The sequence below is a fragment of the Danio rerio genome, chromosome 20, assembly GCF_052040795.2.
Source record: "Danio rerio strain M-AB ecotype USA chromosome 20, GRCz13ab, whole genome shotgun sequence".
Classification (NCBI taxonomy): domain Eukaryota; kingdom Metazoa; phylum Chordata; class Actinopteri; order Cypriniformes; family Danionidae; genus Danio; species Danio rerio.
The window spans coordinates 51,578,719-51,605,000 of NC_141040.1; the positions used below are offsets into that span (position 1 = coordinate 51,578,719).

The 26,282-nt window shown below is 38.4% G+C and overlaps 1 long non-coding RNA gene across 1 annotated transcript in view; it reads left to right on the top strand.

Moving 5' to 3' along the window:
- LOC147839473 (uncharacterized) overlaps nt 1-26,282 on the top strand; it is a 503,025-nt gene that overhangs the window by 333,275 nt on the left and 143,468 nt on the right. The window contains exon 2 of the long non-coding RNA XR_015519133.1: nt 11,103-12,167. This is a non-coding gene — a long non-coding RNA (uncharacterized LOC147839473). The remainder of the gene's footprint in view (nt 1-11,102; nt 12,168-26,282) is intronic.

Here is a 26,282-nt window from a genome sequence, read left to right on the forward strand (position 1 = left end):
ATGACGATCACGTCAGCCCCAACTTCAGGCACGCCCTCTGTCAAGCATTGTCGCTGAAGCCCCGTGTGAATCGGGCGTTAAGCCTGATTTATACTTCTGCGTCAGGTGACTGGCGTAACCCACGGCGCATACAACGCGCATGGCTGTGCATTTATACTGTTGGTCTCTGTTGGTCTGCATTAACACTTCCGAAACGCTAGTTGGCAGTGAGGTGTAAATGTTCCTCTGTGTCGAGTTTCTTCTCTGCTTTTTTGCTTTTCCTGAACACTTCCGGGATGTACAAGTGGCTCAAACTCGCTCATTTTGAGGCAGGAACCGGCGGACGTGCAACAACTTTAACTATGAGGTAAACACAAAACAAGACTTTCCATCCGGAGCTCCTTCACGGGACTACACACTTGTAAACAAACGATCGCGCCATTCGCGCGGCTCTCGGTCCCGCCCAGACTCGTCAGCGCTACCAAGCCGACCAATCACAGAGCTTACGCTACGCGTCATTGCGACGTGTAGTTACATTTTTTGAGAGGTGCACGTCAGTGACGGCGATGGCCACGGCGAAGGGCTATGCGTCAGCGCCGTAGCATACGCCGGCGTTTGACGCAGAAGTATAAATCAGCCTTTAGTGTATTAGTGTGTGTGTGAATGCGAGGGTGTATGGGTGTTTCCCTGTGCTGGGTTGCAGCTGGAAGGGCATCCGCTGCTTAAAACATGTATTGGATAAGTTGGTGGTTCATTCACAGTAAAAAGTGATTACTTACTAAAATTGAGAACCAATTGCCTCAAAAAAAGTTGACTTTACAAAAAAAAATGTAAATAAACTAATTGTAACCTGGAACTATTAAGTTGAATTAATTTTTATTATTATGCAAATTGTACCCACTTTTTAAAAAATGTAAAAGTAAACTAATCATTTTTTCCAATACACATTTATTAGTTTTTTCCTGCTTTTCTGTATCTAGCAAAATGACAGTAACTAAAATAAATCTGCTCTTCCAGACTTCAGTGTGTCGTCTAAATTCAATACATTGTGAATTTTATAGACTTAATAAAGCACCAAATATGTAATATTGTAATGATTGCAGTAATTATTTGAAAACAGACGTGCCAAAATAGTCTGACACTGCGAAAAAGGATTAGTTGAGTTTAAAAAAAGTAAGTACAATAAGCATCATTATAAAAATTAACTCAGTTCCAAGTTACAATGGGTTAACTTACATTATTTTTGTAAAGTCAACTTGTTGCTTTTAAGGCAATTGGATACTCGCTTTAAATAACTAATCTCTTTTTACAGTGTAATAAAATGTACGACTATCCTCTAGAAATTTACTAAATGTATGTTATACGTTTACATTATGACCTGACTACTTTTACTTTACAATAGTGTTTATGAAAAGTTGCCAATATACAGTCAAAGTCAAAATGATTCACCCTCCAGTGAATTTATTTCTTTTTCAAATATTTTCCAAATTATGTTTAACAGAGCAAGGAAATTTTCACAGTAGTTCCTATAATATTTTTTCTTCTGGAGAAAGTCTTATTTGTTTTATTTCAGCTAGAATAAAAGCAGTTTTCATTTTTACCACCATTTTAAGGTGTTAAGATAATTAGCTCCCTTAAGCTATTTATATTTTTTCAATTGTCTACAGAATCAACCATTGTTATACAATGACTTGCCTAATTAACCTAAGTAACCTAGTTAAGTCTGCAAATGTCACTTTAAGCTGAATACTAGTATCTTTGAAAAAATCTAGTCAAATATTATTTACTGTCATCATAGCAAGAATAAAATAATCAGCTATTAGAAATTAGTTATTAAAACTATTATGATTAGAACAGAAATTGGGGAAAAAATATACAGGAGGGTTGGTTTGGTGGGATAGTGGTATAGTAATAATCTGTGTGCATTTAATTGTGCTATAATAATCACAATCATCCTTTACTAAAGATCTCACTGAACAATGAGTAAATTCACATGTGTCGTCCTTCACTTCCTGTCTGCTTTATTTTCTCTCTTCTACCTCTCGCACACAATCGCATGCGTTTCCAGATGGAGACAGCGAGACTGACTGTTTTAATAAAAGATCACAGAGACTTTAGTGGCTTTTCCTACAATATTTGCCGCATCAAAGCAATAAAGCAAGAGTCTTTTGCTGCAAACGGATCGAGAGTTTCAGTCACACACACACACTCAAGTTGATATTAGGCTTTAATCAAAGCCACGCTCTGTATGTTTATTTTGTGTGGGTTCAGGCCTGGCATTGAGGAGTCGAGATGTCTAGAATTTCTCTTCATTTATTCTTTCAATTTTGCAGTCCTTTTTTCACTCATCGCTGGTCAGCTTTTGCTATATTGTGTGGAGTAGAAAAACCAGCAACGTTTTAGTTCAAGATTTAAAGTGGCCCTGTTAGGTCCCTTTTCACAAAATGTAATATAAGTCTCTGATATCCCTAAAGTGTGTGTGTGTGTGTGTGTGTGTGTGTGTGTGTGTGTGTGTGTGTGTGTGTGTGTGTGTGTGTGTGTTTCAGCTCAAAATTCTACACAAATACTGCTTTTTAACTCTTTAAAATAGCCCCTTTTAGGCTTTGATGCCAGTTGTGCCGTTTTGATGACTGTCGCTTTAAATTCAAAATGAGATTGTGCTGGTTTTAAAAGAAGGCGGAGCTACAAATGCCTGTGTGTCAGCACAGTCACAGATTAAAAAACAGAACTAACTTTACATCTTTGAAAAACTGAAAACGTCAAAAGAAGCGTCTCAGAATGTGTCAGTCTATGGAGACTCCAGTGTCCATTTGTGCATCATACAACTCATATTTAATTCTGTAAGTCGCTGATATTATCTTCGGCAGGTAAAAACTCCAACGGCGGAGGGCTGCTTCTCACTCATGGCTGTTTATGCTAATGAGGGAGAGATCATCACTAAAGGGCGGGGCTTTCCCCCTCTGATGAAGTGTACTAAAGGAAAATGTCAGTCAAAGCGTTTCTGCAGGCTTGTTATCAAGTGTGATTATAACAATGTAGAATAATAATAATAATAATACCTTACATTTATATGGCGCTTTTCTGGGCACTTTACACAATAGGGGGGATCTCCTCATCCACCACCAGTGTGCAGCATCCACCTGGATGACGCGACAGCAGCCATTTTGCGCCAGACCGCACACCACACACCAGCTGATTGGTGGAAAGGAGACAGTGATGAAGCCAATTGAATATGGGGATGGTTAGGAGGCCATGATGGACAGAGGCCAGTGGGCCCTACTTTTTTTCGAAGGATTTTTAACAAATACAGACGTCGGTTTAACGTCTCATCTGAAAGACGGCGCTCACTGAGCAGTATAGCGTCCCTATCACTATACTGGGGCATTAGGACCCACACAGACCGCAGGTTGAGCGCCCCCTGCTGGCCTCACTAACATCACTTCCGGCAGCAACCTAGCTTTCCCATGTGGTCTCCCATCCAGCTACTGACCGGGCGCAGCCCTGCTTAGCTTCAGTGGGCGACCATGTGAGAGTTGCAGAGAGCTAGCTGAGGCAATTTTTACCTCTAATTTTTACCATTAGAGGCTGGTGATATTCACACTCTGTAGCCATGGAGCTGTGTTTAAGCCTTTTATGAAAGTGCATAATAGCTTCCCTTTAAGTATATCTGCAAGTAGCAGCTTGTTACATGTCTATTAAGATATTGGATGTTTATTAGTATGTATAAAGTATGTATGGACCATGGGCATTGCTAGGCCTATATTTCTACCCAGCCCCCCTAAAACTTTTGCGATTAGCTCATAAACTGTACACTAGATTATCACCTTAGTCCCCTTTAAATTTGATATGAAAACGGCGGCAGAATTCGGCTCCTCCCCGTCTTTTGTTTTTCATTTGATGAGCAAACTACAGCCGTGGACAGCGAGAGAACGAGGTGTGTGTTTATTGGTAAATTGTTATAATATCTGCTTATTTGCAGTTCTTTGATATAGATAAGCTTGTATCACCTGTATCCCAATGTCACGGAGGAGCAGTCGGGTTTTCTAGGCGTTCACCTCATCAGCACAGCTGTTTCCTCCAGTGAAAAATTCTGTTAACGAACATTCCGCTATTTTATTTTAAAATGAACTACCAATAATAAACACTTTACAGTTTGCGTGGCATAAACTATACCATAAGTCTTGCACAAAATGGATTAAACACAGTGACAGAAACACTTAGAGAATGTACTCGTTTTACTGTCACTGAGTCACTGACAGAGATAGAAACATCAAGTGTTGTCTAGTATAAATAAAATACTTCTTATTTCTTAATGTCATTCAGATTGTGAAATATGAATTAGCCTGCAAGTCATGTAAAAGCCTGTATGTCATTTCATAAGAAAAGTGGCAGTTTATTTAATACATTGAAACAAGAAATGCACTATAGAATACAGTAAAGTGGTTTTTACTACAGTAAATAGGGGGTTGAGCCTATTTTGCTTATTCAGAACTCAAATGGCTGTGCCTGTCTGTGTAATACAGTGGAATACCAGTATACAACCCATATTAAACAAACATTTTCAAGTGTATTACTATTAAATTACTAATTATTAATGTAATTTTAGGCTGTAATATTCTATCTAAATTTTTTTTTACCTTATAAGGAGCTGAGCCCCCCTAAAATGAAAATCTTAAAATCGCCCCTGGTATGGACCCTTTTCACAAGACTTTTATGATGTGTCATCAGCATCTTAAGTCCTTGACAGTTTTTAATATTTTATTATTTTTAAAAATGTGTGGATATTGATATGCATTTATGACGGTATTATATCAAATTGCATCAAGCTACAAAAAACTAATTACCGCTTGTGCAAGGTGTTTCCATTTTGGTCGCATATGCGCCCAAAATTTTATCTATGCGACCTCAAAATATATTTGGGAGCATTTTTGCCAGTGCATGAAATTGTTATGTGGGACCAGTTTTTACTGCAAAATGTTAACCACATGCGCGGATTTGGGAGGCATTCACGCAGAATGCATCTCTGCACTTGAAATGCGAAACGCAGCGCTCAGGAATGGTTTAAAACGGTTGTCGTGTCAACTTGCTGCAGTAAACAAAGCCAAGTCCGTAATGCTTCCCCGCCTTCACGCTCTTCTTATTGGCCCACTGCTCTAGCACTGAAATATCAGCTGTCAATCACTCAGTCAATGCCTTCTGGCTTGGGATGACAGAGAGAGCTACTACCGCGAAAAACTAACGCGCTGAAGATGAGAATGAAGATAACACTGACAGATTTTGTTTTAGAAACCATCTAGTTACAAATAATGACACATCTTAGTAGTGATCATGTGCTGAATATTAATCCACCATCTACACTTTTCGAAGAGTGGATAAAAAACTTCCATTGGCTTCATGTCCGCTATGAAAAGTCTGTGGGATGGAATTTTCAGGTAACTGTTAACCACATCTAGCACGCGAGCTTCAGTTTAATCCTTCATATAATTGCTAGATGCTGTCTGCCGTGCAAGGGGCAGCAATATGTCAAATTTAACACCACGTACACCATTGCAAACGGGCTTGCACTGAGTAAACTAATATCGCTACTCATGAAGACCGGTATTGCTATTAACATGACGTATGCATTTAATAGAGTACAGTACATGTCAAAAGCATCAGTGCAATATCAGACAGCACCCGTGAGAACAGTGTAGCTATATCATTAACAGATTCATTCATGTCAAGCAGTGCGTGCAGGGCTGAATCTATTTTCGTGTGATAACGTGATTTCGTTGAGACATTTTCCTCACGCATGCATAAATAAATTTTTTTCTTGTTAGTTTGATTAGTGTTGATTTCAAATGCAACAAATATGTTTGTATAAAACTTGTAGTAACGGTGCTTATAATTGGTGGGTGCGACTAAATTTTGGCTGATGCGCCTAACTTTTTAAAGTTAGGAGCACCGGTGCTACCAAGAAAAAAGGTTACTTTCGAGCCCTGCTAATGCAGTGTCTATGGGGCTGAGAGTAAATTTGACGTTGTTCTCTCTTCTGGCTTCCGTTATCAGTCTCTTCACTATTTTATCCTTTTTCTGAAAGTCTTGGTGACACCATCATGGAGTTTTTATTTTATTATTTCAGCAAACCTAATGAACATGCACTGCAGGGGATGCCATGATGACTGTCCTTCTGTGCAGATCAATAGAGAAGGGGGAAAAAAAGGTACTATGGGGGATCACACTTCTCAGCCTCCTGGGGAAAGTCTATGCAGAGTATTGGAAAGGAGGATCTGGCCAATGGTTGAACCAAGGATCCAGGAGGAACTTTGCGGTTTTCGTCCAGGCCGTGGCACACTGGACCAGCTCTATACCCTCACCAGGGTGCTCAAGGGTTCATGGGAGTATTCCCATCCAGTCCACATGTGTTTTGTGGACTTTGTGTCCCTCGTGGCATTCTATGGAGGGCGCTTTGGGAGTATGGGGTCAGAGGCGCTGTGTTAAGGGCGGTCTTGTCTCTTTATGAACAGAGTAGGAGCCTGGGCTGGAGGGGGTCTGGTTTGGGGACCACAGGATTTCATCTGTTATTCGCAGGCGGTGTTGTTCTGTTGGCTTCATCGAACATGGACTTTCAGCATGCACTGGGGTGCTTTGCTGCCCAGTGTGATGTGGCTGGGATGAGAATCAGCACCTCCAAGTCCTAGGCCATGGTGCTCCAACGGAAAAAGGTGGTTTGCCATCTCCAGGTTGGAGGAAAGTCCTTTCCCCAGGTGGAGGAGTTCAAGTATCTTGGGGTTTTGTTCATGAGTGAGGGAAGGATGGAGCGTGAGATTGACAACAGGTTTAGTGCAGCGGCAATAATGCGGTCGATATACCGGTCCATTGTGGTGAAAAAGGAGCTGAGCCAAAAGGCAGAGCTTTCGATTTACCTGTCAATCTACGTTCCTACTCTCACTTATGGTCATGACCGAAAGGACAAGATCTCAGATACAACCGGCCAAAATGAGATTCCTTTACAGGGTGGCAGGGCACCCCGTTTATGGATAGGGTGAAGAGCTCTGTCACCCGGCAGGAGCTTGGGATAGAGCCTCTGCTCCTCCACATTGAGAGAAGTCAGCTGAAGTGCATCTGTTTCGGATGCCTCCTAGCACCTACCTAGGAAGATGTTCCAGGCATGTCCCACCGAGAGGAGGCCTCGGGGGAGACCCAGGAGACGCTGGAGGGACTATGTCTCTCGGCTGGCTTGGGAACAGCCTGGCCTGGGTGTAGCTAGAGGAGGTGTCTGGGGAGAGGGAAGTCTTGGGTTCTCTCCTAAGACTGCTGCCCCTGCCACCCGGCCGCGAAAAGCTGTAGAAAATGAATGAATGCATGAATGAATTTCAGCAAATGGTATTGTAAAACATATTTATTTTACTCGCCCATACTCTGCACTCTAAGTTTACACAACCATGACGCTTCCGCTACTGAGAAACCAAAAATGTGAATGATGTCTATTCTACATCCCTAATCCTACCTAATACCAATACCTTAATAACCTTAATAACTAATAATAAGCAGCAGATTGGAAGTTTATTGAGCTAAAAGTCTTTGTTAGAATTTATTAATAGCTAGAATTGCACTTTAAAACAGACCTAAAAAGTTTCTGTTATTGTATTTTAGGCAAACTGACTCCTAAATATTTCATAAAAAAAAAAAAAAAAACTGTGATTAATCGCTTTACAGTTTGCTTTAGCTCTTTGTATGCAAGTTGGTTTCAGGATAAGCTCTGTTGAGGACTGCAAGGTAAATATTATGGTAAATATTAAGTCCAAATGCTCTTTGTGGACAGTTGTGGACATCGTCAATTGGAGAACAGATTCATAAATTATGTCATTAATAAACAATAATAAAAAGAAATCAGTAGATGGAAGAAAAAGTTGGATGAGTAATTGGGAGGAAGGAGGATGATTGATGGATAGATGGATGGATGGAAAGAAAGAGACAAAGAAACTACAACAATTTAATGAAATAAAAGAAAGAATGAATATCTTTACATTTAGACAATATATGTCTATAAGGAAGAAAGGAAGAAGTAAAAACAATGATTTAATGAAAAGGATGGGTGGATGGATAGATGTTGGATGGATGAAAAAAGAAAGACAAAGAAGAATATTTTAACAAAAAAATATAAAGAGAAACAAATAGTTATTTAACGCATACATTCTTATTCTTTAGAGTCATTAATAAATTAAATCAAAACAATAATCTCATGTAGACAGCTAACTAAATGTGTGTCTGAGAATTCTGTTAGCAAATGTTGTTGTAAGGAAAAACACACACTCACACAGACACACGTCTGGTTTGCAGTAACACGCGTTTTCCGTGCTAATACGATGTTTACTGTCACATCATTTATTTGTGATGTTGTCACCATATTGTTCTGGGAACAAAAGTGTGCTTGCTCGTGCATGCGTGTGTGTGTGTGTGTGTGTGTGTGTGTGTGTGTGTGTGTGTGTGTGTGTGTGTGTGTGTGTGTGTTTGTGTGTGTGCGCGCGCACCGCATGGGGTCAGCAGTGGTCTGTGTGAAAGGAACTGAAACAGGAAATGGACACATATGGCTTTGATTTATTGTTTTGGCCTCTTCCCATTCTAATTTCATTACTAAAACACACACACACACACACACACACACACACAATATCTCTATTTCTTCCACTGTTTCCTCCAGGTTTTTGTGTTCTCACACACACACACACACCCTTTTAGGACAGACTGTGTTTTTGTTTTGTTCTAATAATGACTGTCACAGACGGACAGAGTTTGTGGGAACGAAATCAGGCTCAAGTTTCTTGGTTTTAAACTTGGTTAATAATAACAACTTTCTATTGAATTTATATTTTTAAATGTTTTATTTATTTGCATATTTGTTTAACGTAAAATATTTTGAACAATTTCATTAAACATATTTGTTTGTATTGTAAATCACCATGAACAGTAAATTGTCCATTATATAATTATTATATATATATGCTCACCGGACACTTTATTAGGTACACCTGTTAACTCAAATAATCACTCGTTATAACCGAGGTCTGCAGAAGACCATCTCTGAACACAGAACACGTCCACACTTGAGGCGTATAGGCTACAGCAGCAGAAGACAGTACCGGGTGCCACTCCTGTCAGCTAAGAACAGGAAACTGAGGCTACAATTCAGACCAAAATTGAACAATAGAAGATTGGAAAAACGTTGCCTGGACATTTGGATGGTAGGGTGAAAACTTTGCATCAACATCATGAAAGCATGGATCCATCCTGTCGTGTATCAACGATTCAGGCTGGTGATGGTGGTGTAATGGTGTGAGGGATATTTTCTTGGCACACTTTGGGCTCATTATTGCGATTTGAGCAGCGTGTCAACGCCACAGCCTACCTGGGTATTGTTGCTGACCATGTCCATCCTTTTATGACCACAGTTTAGTCATCTTCTGATGGCTACTTCCAGCATTATAACGCGCCATGTCATAAAGCGCGAACCATCTCAGACTGGTTTCTTCAACACGACAATGAGTTCACTGTGCTCAAATGGCCTCCGTTACTGAAAAACATGCTGCATGCAGAACTGTTGCAAACAATTTATTTGTGTTGAATTTAAACAAACTATTAAATAAAATTTAATAATGTTCAACTTAATTTGTTTGTTTAAATTCAGCCCAAATAAATTGTTTACAACCTCCTAACGCAAATTTTTTTTTAGTAAATCCAAGGAATCATCTTTGAATAATTTTTTTCAGTTTAGTCACCAGAGATCAATCCAATAGAGCACCATTGAGATGTGGTGGAACAGGAGATTTGCATCATCAATGTGCAGCCGACAAATCTGCAGCAACTGCATGATGCTATCATGTCAACAGTACCTTGTTGAATCTATGTTCAACAAGTTCTTAAGGCAAAATGGGGTCCAACCTAGTTCTAGTGAGGTGTAGTTAAAAAAAGGTAGATGAGAGTGTATATATATTTATCTTTATCTTTGTATCACAACTTGTAATGATCACAATAAAGTTACAAATTTTGACCTGTCTACAAAGTTTCAGTTAAAGAACCTAAAAGTACAATGCTATTCACCTTATTCTCCGCTGACGAGCGGGCGCTGCCATTTGAATCTTTTTGGCTCAAGACTTCCGGTCTCATTCACTTCCATTCATTTTTTTGACGTTAAAAACTGCTCGTTTCGCTGCTTGATGTTGCAATTTGATATTTTCATATTATATTATTCTACTTGGTCTGTATAGTCATGCAAACATTTGTTTGTAGAGCAAGTAGTTTGACCATTTTCTGCCGTTTATTATTCCTAGTCATTTCTCCCATAGGCGACTGAATCGGAAGTTCTAAGACAATCGCAAAAGCAGGCGAACTTCCGCATTTTAGAATAAGGACAATACATTTTTAAGTTTCCAGCTTTCTTTTTATCACAACCTTGACATTGTAAAAACCAACTGAAATGGATGCAAAATAATTCATGACTGGCACTTTTCATGTAATCTGGTGAAGAATTCCAAAAATTATCTTAATCTAAAGGTCTACTTTGCCATTTATTCTTCTCATTCTTTATTCTGAAAGTGGCCAGTAACTTGGTTTTAAGGGTTGTGTAACTTGAGCTCTTGATAATGCAGGATGGTTTGACGTAGAGCAACTAAAAATACAATGGCCTAAGTTGAGACTGTCCTCCAGACTTTTACCAAGTTTCAACTTTTTAACACATGTTTCTGTGAACTGAAATAATACATCCTTGGCAAGAGAAATGCATAAGAATTCCAGCACTTCTGCAGCAGCTAAAGGGAAGCAACTACCTATTATATTGAGATAGGCTGGGAAAGTGACTGACTGACTAAATCCAATGAAAGAAAGGACAGAAGGAAGGAAGGAAAACCAATGTTTTAAACGGTGGTCCACAGTGTATTTTAAAGGCTTGGTTGTGTTTATAAGATACAAAGCAATGTGTGCTCATGCTTCACTTGTAGAAAATCACGTTGTTATTTTTTTTTTAATCTTTAATTATATACAGTTACTGTTGTGGCTCACAATACACAGCTTCGTCGGTTGGAGGAGTTTTTAGCAAAATCCAGCACTGAACTGGATTTCATTCACAATATATTCGGTGCATATAGGCAAGGCAAGGCAAGGCAAGATTATTTATATAGCACATTTCATACACAATGGCAATTCAAAGTGCTTTACATAAACAAGAATTAAAGAAACAAGTAAAATAAAAATAAAAACAAATAATAAAAATGCGTAAAAACAAAACATAAAAACAGGTAAAATGTGATATAAAAGAATGAAGAAGAAGAGAAAAACATGATAGTGCAATCTGTCGGACGCAGCACAGTGCTCATTCAGTAAAGGCACAGCTAAACAGATGTGTTTTCAGTCTTGATTTGAATGTGCCTAATGTTGGAGCACATCTGATCATTTCTGGAAGCTGATTCCAGCAGCGAGGGGCGTAGTGGCTGAAAGCCGATTTACCCTGCTTTGACTGAACTCTTGGGACTTCTAGTTTATATGATCCTAATGATCTGAGTGATCTGTTAGGTTTGTATTCAGTGAGCATATCTGTGATGTATTTAGGTCCTAGGCCATTTAGTGATTTATAGACCAGTAATAATACTTTAAAATCTATTCTGAATGTAACTGGCAGCCAGTGTAAAGACCTGAGGACAGGTGTGATGTGCTCTGATTTTCTGGTTCTGGTTAGAATTCTGGCCGCAGCTGTCTTTTTAGGAAGACCAGTGAGGAGTCCATTACAGTAATCCACCCTGCTGCTGATAAAAGCATGAACAAGTTTCTCTAAGTCTTCACTAGAAACAAAGCATCTGATTCTTGCTATGTTTTTGAGATGATAGTATGCTGATTTACTAACTGCTTTGACATGACTGTTAAAACTCAGATCTGACTCAAGAGTCACACCAAGATTCTTGACCTTATTTTTTGTCGTTTGACCTTTAGTGCCAAGGTACGCATTTACCTTGAGAACCTCATCTCTGTTCCCAAACGCAATGACTTCAGTTTTCTCTTTGTTTAACTGAAGAAAGTTTTGGCACATCCAATTGCTCATTTCATCAATGCATTGGCAGAGGGTGTCAATGGGGCTGTAGTCATTACAGTAAGGCTAGGTAGATCTGAGTGTCATCAGCATAGCTGTGGTAGGAGATTTGGTTCTTTCTCATTATTTGGCTTAGAGGGAGCATGTAAAGGTTGAACAGGAGAGGTGCCAGAATCGAGCCTTGTGGGACTCCACATGTCATGGGTGTCCACCTCGACCTATGGTCACCTATACTGACATGGTAACCTCTACCTTCAAGGTAAGATCTAAACCATTTGAGGACCGTACCAGACAGCCCAACCCAGTTTTCCAGCCTATCCAGAAGTATGCTGTGATCGACAGTGTCAAATGCAGCACTGAGATCCAACAATACCAGCACTGTTATTTTACCTGAATCTGTATTTAGGCGTATATCATTGATTATCTTTATAAGAGCGCTCTCTGTACTGTAATGTGCTCTGAACCCCGATTAAAAGAAAGATTGAAAGAAAGAATGGTTGAATGAAAATGATGAATGGAAAAAGACAAAGATGGACAAAAAGAAGGAAAGAATGAGGAAAAACAATAATTTTATGAAAATGATTGATGGATGGACTGATGAATGAAGGGAAGGAAATAAAGAAAGACAATGATTCAGTGCATTTAGAAAGAAAGACAAAGAAAACGTATAATTTACTGTATTGAAGCTGAATGGATGGAAAGAATTAAAGACAGAAAGAAGGAAAGGAAAATAACGATAATAGATAGATGGAAAGAAAGTAATAAAGAGAAAAAAAGGAAAATAATGATTTAATGAAGGTGGATCCATGGATGGATGGATTGATAGATGGATGAAAAGAAATATAGACAGAAAGGAAAATAATTATCCAATAAATATAGATGTATAGATGAAAAAAGTAATGACAGAGAGAAAGGAAAATAATGATTTAATGAAGAAAGACAGATACAGTAGATGGATGGAATGGGATGGAAAAAAGTTGAACGGATGAATGAACGATAGAAATGCATAGAAGGAAATAAAGGCAGTGATTAAATAAAAATTATAGATTAAAAACAATAATTGAATAAATAATTAAAGGATGAATGGATTGATGGATGAATGGAAATAAATAAAGACAATAATTCAGCACATAGAAGGAATGAATGAGAAAGAAAGAATGATTTAATGAAAATGTTGGATAGAAAAAAAACTAAGATGGTCAGAAAAAGTAAGGAAAGAAGGAAAAACGAGGATTTCATGAAAATGATGGATGGATGGATGGATGGATGGATGAAGGGAAGGAAATAAAAAAAGACATTGTTTCTCAATATGCGTTCCTCAGCGGTCTTGCGTCCAAGTGTTCTCATGTAACGTCATTATCAGCTGCCAAAGTTCAGTTCCAATACTTAAGACCGCAAGAACGGAGGACGCGTGAAACTTCCCGGATGTGATCATGATATGGAGGACTCACCGATGCAGACTTGAGCACCGAACTCGCTCTAGAAGTCCCAGAAGTCATTCCGACTGGAGGCTGGAAGCGCATCGTTTTATATAGATTTATTATTAAAGTTCAGAGATATCACTTATTTACCTCAGGAGTTTCCCCATCTCATTTCTCACAGGACTCATTCTCTGTTCTCACGGTTTCTCGAGTTCATTCTTCCGAGGACACCTGGCAAGACCAGTCTTCACAAGAACGCAAGTCCGTTCTCTGCGTTCTTGGAATTAAGAAATAACCTATGAATCAGTGCATATAAAAACAAAGAATTGATGGATGGAAGGAAAGAAAGAAAGAAAGAAATAAAGAAAGAAAAAAGGAAGAAAGGAAGGAAAAAATAAAGAAAGAAGAAAGGAAGGAAGGAAAAAAGAAAGAAAGAAAAAGAAAGAAAGAAAGAAAAAAGGAAGAAAGGAAGGAAAAAAGATAGGAAGAAAGAAAGAAGGAAGGAAGGAAAAAAGAAAGAAAGAAAAAGAAAGAAAGAAAGAAAGAAAGAAATATGCAAGGATAGTTGAATGAATGGATTGTATGTTTTTGCACCAACCACTTTTTTCAGATCCTGTGAAATGTAAAGTTTATAAAGCACACTGAAAATGATTCAGGTATTTCCTTCCACTACACCTGAGCCGCACAGTGTGTGTGTGTGTGTGTGCGTGTGTGTGTGTGTGTGTATGTGTGTGTGTGTGTAATTGGGTAGCAGGCCTGTGGCCGTGTTTAGTGTTAATGACTATCATCATAAATGAAGTTTCATTAAGTCATTAAAGGCACATTTCCATCCACTCATCAGTGCTAACCGCTAACCTGTGGGGTGTGACAGAGACGCAGGCCTGTTCCCGCGGGATGAGGAGGAGGAGGCGGGCGCGTGTCCCGGTCATCCCTCGTTAAACCATCCAGTCTAAACAGTCTTTCTTTCCATTGCTAGCACTGGGGAGTCCAGCAGTTGAGGAGAGCTTAGCGTAGCATTAGCGCAGCGCCTCATTGACAGGCTAATATTCTCGCTGAAGCCCTTGGATGCTAACGCTAGGAGGGAGGACAAAACGCTCTTTAATGTGCCTGTGTCTTCATTATGGTTATTTTCAGTCAAACGGACTGTTAAATGATCACTTTTCCTAATCGTCTGTCAGGATGAGCGTTCAGACTGAGGCTCCAGCCCCCTGCATCTGAAACACAGCGGATTATCTGTGCAACTCCCCAAAACGAAACATTATTTCTGTCTTTGATCGTTAAGTTGTACAATTACTGAAAGGGGAAAAAAACATTTATAAGTAATACATTTTTCATGATCTTAATTATTTATAGTAACCAATAAATAAATATATTAAAAAGTTTATTAACATTATTGTTTAATATACATTTTGAAATGTTGTATTGCAACTGGGCGAGGCAGTGTCGCAGTAGGTAGTGCTGCCGCCTCACAGCAAGAAGGTCACTGGGTCGCTGGTTTGAACCTCGGCTCAGTTGGCGTTTCTGTGTGGAGTTTGCATGTTCTCCCTGCCTTCGCGTGGGTTTCCTCCGGCTGCTCTGGTTTCCCCCAAAGTCCAAAGACATCCGGTACAGGTGAATTGGGTAGGCTAAATTGTCCGTAGTGTATGCGTGTGTGTGTGGATGTTTCCCAGAGATGGGAAGGGCTGGAAGGGCATCCGCTGCATAAAAACTTGCTGGATAAGTTGGCGGTTCATTCCGCGGTGGCAACCCCGGATTAATAAAGGGACTAAGCCGACAAGAAAATGAATGAATGAATGTATTGCAGCTTATAAGGCTTACTTTATTTAAAATGTTTTAAATACACCTTTAAAAAAAAGCAACAAGTTGACTACCTAAAAAAGTGAGTAAACTTATTGCCTGAAAGTTAAATAAACTATGGGTGTAATTATAAATATTCAACTTGGCTTTAATATGTAACAAAAGGTTTTCTCACTTTAAGTGAAGTAACAAATCACATTTTGCTGCGTCATGTCCTTGAACTTTCCAAAATATACATACTCTATACCAAACACAAGATGTTCATATATGCTTTTATATATTTGTCGGCTGCACATCCATGATGCAAATCTCCCATTCCATCACATCCCAAAGGTGCTCTATTGGATTGAGAACTCGTGACTGTGGAGGCCATTATTGTCATATTCACGAAACCAATCTGAGATGATTCACTGTACACTGTGGTCATAAAGAGATGGACATGGTCAGCAACAATACCCAGGTAGGCTGTGGCGTTGACACGCTGCTCAATTCGCACTAATGAGCCCAAAGTGTGCCAAGAAAATATCCCTCACACCATTACACCACCACCACCAGCCTGAATGGATGGATCCATGCTTCATGTTGATGACGCCAAGTTCTGACCCTACCATTCGAGAAATCGAGACTCATCAGACCAGGCAACATTTTTCCAATCGTCTTTTCTCCAAGTTTGGTGAGTCTATGTGAATTGTAGCTTCAGTTTCCTGTTCTTAGCTGACAGGAGTGGCAGCCGGTGTGGTCTTCTGCTGCTGTAGCCCATCTGCCTCAAGGTTGGACATGTTGTATGTTCAGAGATGCTCTTCTGCAGACCTCGGTTGTAACGAGTGGTTATTTGAGTTACTGTTGCCTTTCTATCAGCTGGAAAGGCAACTGGATAGACTGGAAACTGCACAGGATATTTCCTCTTTTTTTTAGTCTATTCTCTGTAAACCCTAGAGATGGTTGTGCGTGAAAATTCCAGTAGTTCAGCAGTTTCTGAAATACTCAGTCCAGCCCGTCTGGCTCCAACAACCATGCCATGTTCAAAGTCACTTAAATCACCTTTCTTACCCATTCTGATGCTCAGTTTGAACTGCAGCAGATCGTCTCAACCATGTCTACATGCCAAAATGCACTGAGTTGCTGCCATGTAATTGGCTGATTAGAAATTTGCGTTAACAAGCAGTTGGACAGGTGTACCTAATAAAGTGGCCAGTGAGTGTATGTATTTGAATATATAGTTGTTTTACAATAGTATTTGTATGTATACAGTTGCAATCAGAATTATTAAACCCCCTGAATTATTAGCCCCCTGTTTGTTTTTTTCTCCAATTTCTTTTTAACGAAGATCAGATTTTTCTCACCTCATTTCTAAACATAATAGTTTTAATAACTCATTTCTAATAACTGATTTGTTTTATCTTTGCCATGATGACAGTACATAATATTTGACTAGATATTTTTCAAGACACTTCTATACAGCTTAAAGTGACATTTAAAGGCTTAACTAGGTTAATTAGGGTAACTAGGCAGGTTAGGGTAATTAGGCAAGTCATTATATAATAATGGTTTGTTTTGTAGACTATCAAAAATATATATAGCTTAAAGGGGATACAAATCCTAAATATCTGATGTTTTTTTATATTATTTTCATATAACTACAGTGTTTGCACTGTAAAAGGTGATTTAATCATTTGGATTAAAATTTTAAATGTAATTTAAAAAATGTTGTGTACACACACTTTTGTTAAAATGTATAGTGACTAATCAGTTTTTGCAATAAACACACAGACACACACACACAATATTTTTGAAAATCTTTCGTAAATGACAAAATTCAGTGCAAAAGCTGTTGTTTGTGTCTAGAGTTTCCTTCAGAACTATAAAGTAAAAATAAAAAATAAAGTCCCAGTTTGAGAGTCGATGTTCACTGATCATCCATGGGACACTCTGAGCCCTGAGGGAAGCTCACACTGCAGGCGTTTGCCACACAAGCGCAGAAACCACCCGAATATAATCATTTCAATAGAGATCAATGGAGCAATGCACGCGGCAGGCGACCCAAGCAACAATTGCAGTCGCTGTGCTAAAAATCACTTGTGTGCTATTTCTGTGAGCTGATGAAAATGATGTCACGGCCTCTGATGTTGATGAATGTCCATCATTAAAGTGCCACATTTAACCCTCACATTTTTAACTCCCAGACCTCACTTCACTTTTATTCTAGATCACGTTCAAATGCAGTCAGGATTAGATTAGAATTGACAGACCAGCTGAAATGCCGAATAAAACTCATCATCAGGATTGTTCTCCTATATTTTTCATAAATGCAGAACAACTTCATTTCTTTAAGCATTAAAAGTATCAATTCCAAGAATTTATGATTACTTTGTTTTGTTATTATTTGAATTGTTAAATGTTAATTGTTTCCTATTTAAAATGAGTTACTCACTTTAAATGGTCAAAAGATCTGTGAGCCTCTCTTAAAACCCTTAAAATTTTGTTTTTGTATTTTTGGTGTATAAAACAACAAAAAAGGTGCGCTCAGAAATATACGAAGAGTTCAGTTGCAAAAACCAAGTGAATATTTCATTATTAAAATTTAGAGACATCACTTATTTACCTCAGGAGTTTCCCTAAATAAAACAATCGGTGAATATAAACATTACCATGAAGATCTTAATAAAGGAATAAACACATTAAGGGTGTTTATTTGCTGAAATTCATATTAAAATCAGTTTTATTTATATTGTGCAACATCTATTTCTAATGTTTTTATGCAAAGTATATAATTTGAAAAGGGGGGGGGGGGACAAAAACTCGTTGTATGAATGCTGTAATGTTTAAATAATTTTCCATTAAAAACGAGTGAAGGTCATGTGACCATCAGGAAGAACGCAGCATCTCATTTCTCACAGGACTCATTCCCTGTTCTCTTCATATAATGAATATTATCTTAGCCTCCTTTGTTTATGTTGAGATATTTCACTTTAAAGACCAGGAAAAGGACTTATTCTTTGTCATAAAAAGTGAAATTACTGAACATACACACAGGAGTCCGATAGAAATGCTTCTTAAGGTTTTTTTGATAACTCGGTTGTTTTATGTTCAATCAACTTAAAATTATAAAAAAAATATTAAGACAACTTGATCTATTTGTGTTGTGACAACATGAAGGAACTGTGTGGAACCCAGTATGTTTTACAGTTTATAAGTGAACTTACTTGTTTTCACAATTTTAAGTGGATTGAACATAAAATAATCAAGTTGTCGCTCAACCCCCCCCCCCCCCCCCCCCCAAAAGAAAAACAAAAACAAAAAAAACAATAATTATGTTGTTACAGATCAATTTAAATAGGTAGTTTGAACAAAAAGCAAATGCCCTTTCGGGAGTGTACAATAATAGGTCATGTGTATTGTTACTTTTGTTATTTTGACCATTTATCATGTTTTGGGGTAAAATAATGCTCTAAATGACGTCATTTTTTATTTGACAGTTGGAAGATATGCTATTAGATTCCAGAGAAGACATTGTTATTTGTTTTATATTTGCCATTAATAACAATTTTTAAATTTGATCCCCTTTAATGCTGATGCTTATTTAATACCAATAATAAATGAAATATTTGGTCGCACTTATATTAATCCCACACAATATTTAGTGCTTTTATAATGTACTTGCATCAAAAAAAAAAAAAAAAAACATTGTACTTACTGTGTTCATATTCCAATATAATAATATGGGTTGAGTTAGGGACAGATTTTGGGGTATGGATAGGTTCAAGGGTGGGTTAAAGGTGTAAGGGATGATCAACAGTGTAATTAAAGATGTGATTACAGAAATTAATAACAGATGTAATTACATGCATGTATTTAAGCAATCATCAGTACAATGTAAATACATGCATTTACACAATAAGTACATTGTAATAAATGATTAATTTCAGTGTACGTACATATTAGGTAATATAAAGTGGGACCAAATATTAAACAATATATATAATATATAATAAAATATTTAACCAATAAAAAAATTATTTTAATAATAAAAACACCATTAACCATGCAATTTCCCCAACATTAGATTTTTTATCCTTGAATTTAAAGTTAAACTTGTTAAAAAACCTAGACAAGACATTCCAATTATATCTTCATAGGCACATTTTCTCACAGTCCACTATACGGCATTATGAAGCTTTTCTATGCAATACACACGTATCAAATATCACATTTCTCAATAATGAATTACAATTAAGGAGGAAATGTCATATGTGTGTGTTTATCTTTGCGTTAAGGGGTGTGTGTGTGTGTTTGCCTAAGGCCAGCGCTGCATTAGAGTCTGTAGTAAATGGAATAATGGGACACGATGAGAAATCCCAGTGTTGAGCAATAAGGTGTTGATGGGATTGTTTAATATCCCAAAGCCGGTAACCAGGTTTTACACACACACACACACACACACACACACACACACACACACACACACACACACAGAAATGTGTGTGTGTGATTTAATGGCTGTGTTTAATATCTCCTGTAACCAGGTTTGGCCATTTTGGACATCACCATTGGGGCCTGCTAAGTGTGTGTGTGTGTCTTATTGGCCATGTTTAATATCCTCCGTAACCGGGTTTGTACATCACCACTGGGGCTCCGGAGCAGGGGCCCGTCTGAGGAATCTAATATGGCAGCGAATCCTCCGTGTGTCTGGCTTTCTCTCCGTCTTTCACACAGAAGCGCAGAGCCAATCAATTATCATCAGCAGATCGTCTGCAGTGTGATGTATGTGTGCGGCGAGAGTCTCTGTATCCCGCACAACAGACCATCAGTCAGCAGCAATCATGCCTGTCCCCTGATCAGCTCCACACGGAGAAAACCGGCCTGTCAGAGAGCCGCTAGAGAAGCATATAATAGATACAGCTCACGGTGCGGTGCCGTTAAATGCGTTAAATGTGTGTTTGGTTAAGAATTAGTTGTTGTTTTTTTGGTCACACTTTACAATGAGTTCTCATTGGTTAAAGGTGCAGTAGGTGATTGTCTTCAGGAACAGGTTTTGTTGTGCTGGTTGAAAGTCTCTTCATATTCCAATAGTAATAATGATTAAAGTAAATGATCTAAATGTATTTTTATATTCTGGGTAAGCCATAATACTAATAAATGTTCATCAAATTTAATATTGTCAGGCCGACAGTTCCCATAATTCTGATAAGTAGCCCAAACTGTCGGTCAACAAATGGAGATTTGTACATCTGTGCAGCCATTTACGCAGATCTGCCATTTGCGTGTGCACATGAGAGAGCGTTAGCTGTAAAAGCAAATGCTGAATCAAAACTTGTTAAAATCCTGAATCAATATTGGAGTTACTTTTGCACGCTGGAGGAAGAATGACAGCATGGCTGAAGTATTTCTGTTAGACAGGTAATGTTCTGTTTGAAAACTACTCGCGCAAAGCTGATGTAGATTCGGTTGTGTTTCAAATGGGCTATATGCACAGACGTGTCCTGCCACTAGGGGTGTCATGATTTCGATTTTTAATTGAAATCGATCGCAATTTATGCTCAATTTCAATTATCAAATCAAAAAATAGAATTGTCGATGCTGCCACGCCCCCATGTCACGTCAGCTTGGCTTGCCAAGCGGGAAAAAAACAGGCTTGTTGAAGTGCTTGTTGAACTGCAGATACAGAAGACCCGTCGACAGAGCTTAAACCCTCTCCTCTTTCAATGAAGTCGCCGGTGTGTAAGCATTTTGGATTTCCAGTGAGTTATGTTGACAACATTCGTGTTGTCGACAAAAAAAAAACACAGTTTTGCAAGCTCTGCTATGTACGTATTACGTACGGTTCGTCCGATAGACAACACCGGCATCGCGATCCTCCGCCCGCCCACGTTGCAAATCCGCTCGCGAAAAGTACACACTCAGGCCCTGTTTACACTGTCTTTGTTTTTAAATGGCATTTTAGAACGACAACGATTTGACATCCACAGTGGCGTGTGGCATTTCTGAGCAGCCCTCCTTCCTCACTACCTCTGAAAATGCACATCACGTGACCACACAGACACAGCCATGCGCTCCAGACAGCAGGTCCAGGCAGTCAGAGGACTGCTTCAATCTTTCACTCACTTGTACTTTTTCATTTTAGCAAACACCTCAGATACTGTTGGCTGGTTCCTGTTGGTTGTGCGTCTTTTTTATAACGACACAGATCACTGCCTATTCACGAGTCCCGCAGAAAAAGTGATTGACAGGTGGTAATTATGTGTGTATCTTGCCTTTATTCATTTACTGTATGATTTGTTTATGGGTAAAACAAAGATCATGCAGGTCAGGTAGTTTAAACGGTAGGCTACAAATAATTAATTGGTTATTAATTAATTAATTATTTATAATCGAATCGAATCGTGACTTTAGAATCGAAAATGTAATCGAATCGAGGATTTGGAGGATCGTGACACCCTTACCTGCCACTGAAATCTTCTGGCGAAAGATTGATGTGACTATTTTTTATTTTATCAAAGACCTTTGACAGCATTGATAATGTAGATATTTATTTGGTTTGTGTCCACAGTCATATTTGAGCAACAGAAACAAAACAAGTCTCTTTTTTTAAACTTTCCTGATGTTAAAATAGTCCCAAATTCCATTGATTTCTATGCTCACAGCAATGTGATGTAGGAGTGTGGTTTCCCCGCCCACCGAATTGAAAATGAAAATGAAAAGAAAGACATGTGGTTTGTGGAACGCAGCACAGAGCTCATTCAGTAAAGGCACAGCTAAACAGATGTGTTTTCAGTCTTGATTTCAATGTGCCTAATGTTGGAGCACATCTGATCATTTCTGGAAGCTGATTCCAGCAGCGAGGGGTGGAAATCGCAGACAAATGCCTCAAGTCACAGGCTAATCGGTGCTCGTGCATGTGAGTGACACTCACACAGTATGAACTATCAAAGACGCGATCTGAGAGAATCGCCGATGCCTGTGAGATATTTGGCATGCTAAATATCTAGAGCTGTAGGCGATTCAAATCATGCCGTGTGAAATGAGTTTTGTCGCTATCATAACTCTAAAATGCGATATGATTATGTAAATTATGTGCACCCTTTTGGTTTCATTTTCATACTTCGCGCGCGGCTCTCAAACGATCACCATGTGCCACAAACTGAATATTATTTACAACTTCATTACCTGTTACTCACAGCATATGTGGGTTCTGTTCACTAAAGTAGACGCGCACACGTCTATCATTAAGTAGGGCGCGCCCGCACAGTCAGCGGCTCACGCCACGTGTGATTTCCCAGCCACGAATGCATCATTATATGAAGACAGAAATGTCATTGTTCGGTGAATTATAGCTTCTAAATACAGTATGTGACTCTTTTAACATCGTTTGGAGGTGTCCATGTCGCTGAGCAACACGTGTGAAACAATGAAAAGACTCGTGCAGCCGCCTTTGCTTCTCTCCAGAACTTGAAAATAGGATTGACAGAATCATAGAAATGCTGGATTAAGATCGTCTAGGGCAGGCCCGGATTGGCTAATCGGGAGAACTGGAAGAATTCCTGGTGGGCCGGTCGGTTTTTTGGCCACGAGGGCCGGTGTCCCTAGCTGCTTGCACTCTCAGCAGTTGCACCTTTTTTCATTTATTTATTTATTTGACCACAGCCTCACTCTTTTTATTCATTATTTTGCCGCAGCTCCGCTCTTTTTATTTTTTTTCTCGCAGCCCCGTAAACAAAATGCAGCCTGCACATTATTAATGATGTAACTATTCGACTCTAAACAGCGTCACCTTAAGAATTCGAATAATTAATATTGATTAATAATACACCTGCTCAATGAAAATCAGATGATTCACTACATTAATAAATCATGACATAACTTGATTAGAAATCTAAAAAGGAGAGAAAAAGATTAAGCCATCAATAAAAGTCTTGCAGGTCATAGTGCAATATTTGTTTTTCATTCCAGCCTCATTAGATTAACAGCGCCGCTGTGGTCCAGTGGTCAGCACGTTAAATTATGACACTGCCGACCCGTGTTCGAACCTCATCTGAAAAATTATTATTATTATTTTATTATTATTATTAAGTTAAAATGAAAAATTTGAAGTTCTAAAGCAGCTGTTTTCTTAAAAAAAGACGTGACAGTGTCCTTAGAAACTGAATTGGAAATGACCTTACTTTAAAGGGCATCTATGGTAAAAAATCTACTTTTCAAGCTGTTTGGACAGATCTGTGTGTTGGTATAGTGTATAGACCGTCATACTGGGGTGATATGAACACACCCAGTCCTTTTTTTTAAATGTAACTACAAAAAAAAGGGTCGGCCAATTGGAGCTGTTTTCAAATCGATCGCACCATTACGTAGGTGTGCGATTCCCCCCCCCACCGTATTGATTGACAGCTGCGCGCATTAACATGTTCCGGTAGTCACGTGTATATGTCAACAAGACCAGACAGACATACGCAAAGCAACCGGGTATAAAAGCTCTGTTCTGTTCGCTAGGATCAGCAATCATCATCAAATGTGATTAAGAGTAAGTTTCACATGTTTAAAGTGTTTTAAAACAGAGTATGTGTGTAATTAATTACAGCGTTTTACTTCAGCTTTACTTCATCAGCACAGCCGCGTGTCAGAACAATTATAAAAGAAGACGCTTCAATCCCGGTTTGTGGAAGTTAAATCAGGTTTATTTTGTACATTAGCATAACAGATATCCACACAGTAACTTACTTGAGGTTAGCCTTAACTAAGCCAAGCGCGCTCTGTCTGTCTGTCTGCCTGCCTGTGTGTGTGTGTGTCATCTGCGGTGTGTGTGTGTGTGTGTGTGTGTGTGCGCGCGGGTGCGCGCGTTAACTTTGTAACGATATTGTGTGTGACTCATCAATGCAACTTCACAATACTGATTAGTAAAGATGAGTTCTTACTGTAGTATCTCACAAACGCTACGTGAGACCTTCTTCCTTTAAGTCTGTCTGTTGTCTGATGCAGCTGAGGGAGGAGGCATGTAGAAATAGTGGGCGGGAAAGACTCGTCTTAAAGGCGCAGTACGACAAAACCACCCCCTGCTGGAAATCAGTATAAAACAGCATCTTGTAAAAGGTATAATGAAAAATCTGATGGGTATTTTGATCTGAAACTTTGTATACACATTCTAGAGACGCAAAAGACTTGTATTAAATCTGAAAAAAGGGGTAACCTAGGTGCCCTTTTATAGTCAGTCGTGAACTGAGATGAGGCGGTCTAAGGCTTGAAACTCCAGGGCTGAAAAGGAGTCCCACTCCGGCCCTGGTCTAGGGGGTTGAATCGAGATCGGGATCTTTTTCCGATTAATTTTGCAGCTCTAATTTGACCCAAAGTTTCACTCACTTCATTCTCAGTGCGAAGACAAACATTGCTGCCAAAATCTTATTTCTCACCTATTGAGGATGTTTATCACTAGCAACATATTATATGATATTATGTTTTGGCAGAGCTGGAGTCAGTTAGTAGGCATCAAATCTCAAAAGTGTCCAAAACTAAATGAAGCACCCATGAGCGAATATGGCAGATTTAAAACAGCACACGATCCAGGAGGTCCTGCACCATTGAGATGAGTGATAATGCAAACTGAGAGGCTTCTTCAAGCATTACAGACCTTTTCAGTCCAAGTGGGTGTTTGTTGGCCAGGAGAAGCAGCAAACTGGACCAGACTTTCAGCTGCGAGCCAAACGTCTGGCTACTGAACGGGTGGAGCGGAGCGCGAGGGTCTGGAGCAGAGCCAGAGTCTGAGAAACACTGTGAACCCGCTTGATTTTAATGCTGGATTCACACTCAGATTGAGCCGCTGAATGAAAGAGAATCCGAGAGTTTCATCTGAACAGTTTTATGAATCAATACCGCTGCCACTACTGTTGCATTAAAGACTCCGAGAGCATTTTATGGCTACATTTATTTGTGGTTTTATGAAATCGAGTGTTCCTGAGGGCATGCCGTTTCGTTTTATTTTGATATTTATTTTATTGCGCGTGACTGAAGTTTATCCTTCATTTTCTTGAAGCATTAATTATATTGCATTGCTTAAGCAGTATTGTAACAAATGGGGAAATGAGTAATAAAAAATGTAAATGTCATGCTCTTGTACACATTTTTATTGTATTTGACTTTTATATAAGATAAATTTTATTACACGTTTACATATTAATAATAATAATAAAATAATAATAATACATTTACTGGAATTTTTCACAACTTTTGTTGTTTTGTTTTGTTGTTATTATTATACACATTTAATAAATATCTAATAACATTTTTTTATTGTATATGACTTATGTAAGGTAACTTATCACAGGTTTAGAATAATACAATAAGGATTTTCAATAATAACATTATTATAATATTATAATAATTATACCACATAACAGATTAATGCATTACATTTTTTCACATTAACATTTATTTATTAATTATTATTATTTTTATTATTATTATTATTATAGCCATCAACATTTAAACATTTGACATAATAATTGACAATTTGATAATTATTGTTATAATTATAAATAATAATATAATAATTAATAATGAATTAAAATGTTTTTAATGCTAATAATAGTGATGAATAATAATATTATTTATTATTATTGTTGTTGTTGTTGTTGTTGTTGTTGTTAATAATATTATTAATATTATTATTATGGCCATCAACATCAAGGTACCTTTTTTGTAAGGTACCTTACATTGTAACCTTATTATGTAAGGCACAGGTGTCAAACTTGGTTCCAAAAGGGCCACAGCTCTGCACAGTTTAGTTCCAACCCTAATTAAACACACCTGATCAAACTAATTGAGACCTTCAGGCTTGTTTGAAACCTACAGGTAAGTGTGTTGGAGCAGGGTTGGAACTAAACTGTGCAGGGCTTCGGCCCTCCAGAAATTGAGTTTGACACCCCTGATGTAAGGTAACTTTTATTGGAGGTTTAGAATAATACAATAAGGATTTTCAATAATAACAACTACAACAATAATATTTGCAAAAAATATAATAATTATATTACATAAATTAAAAC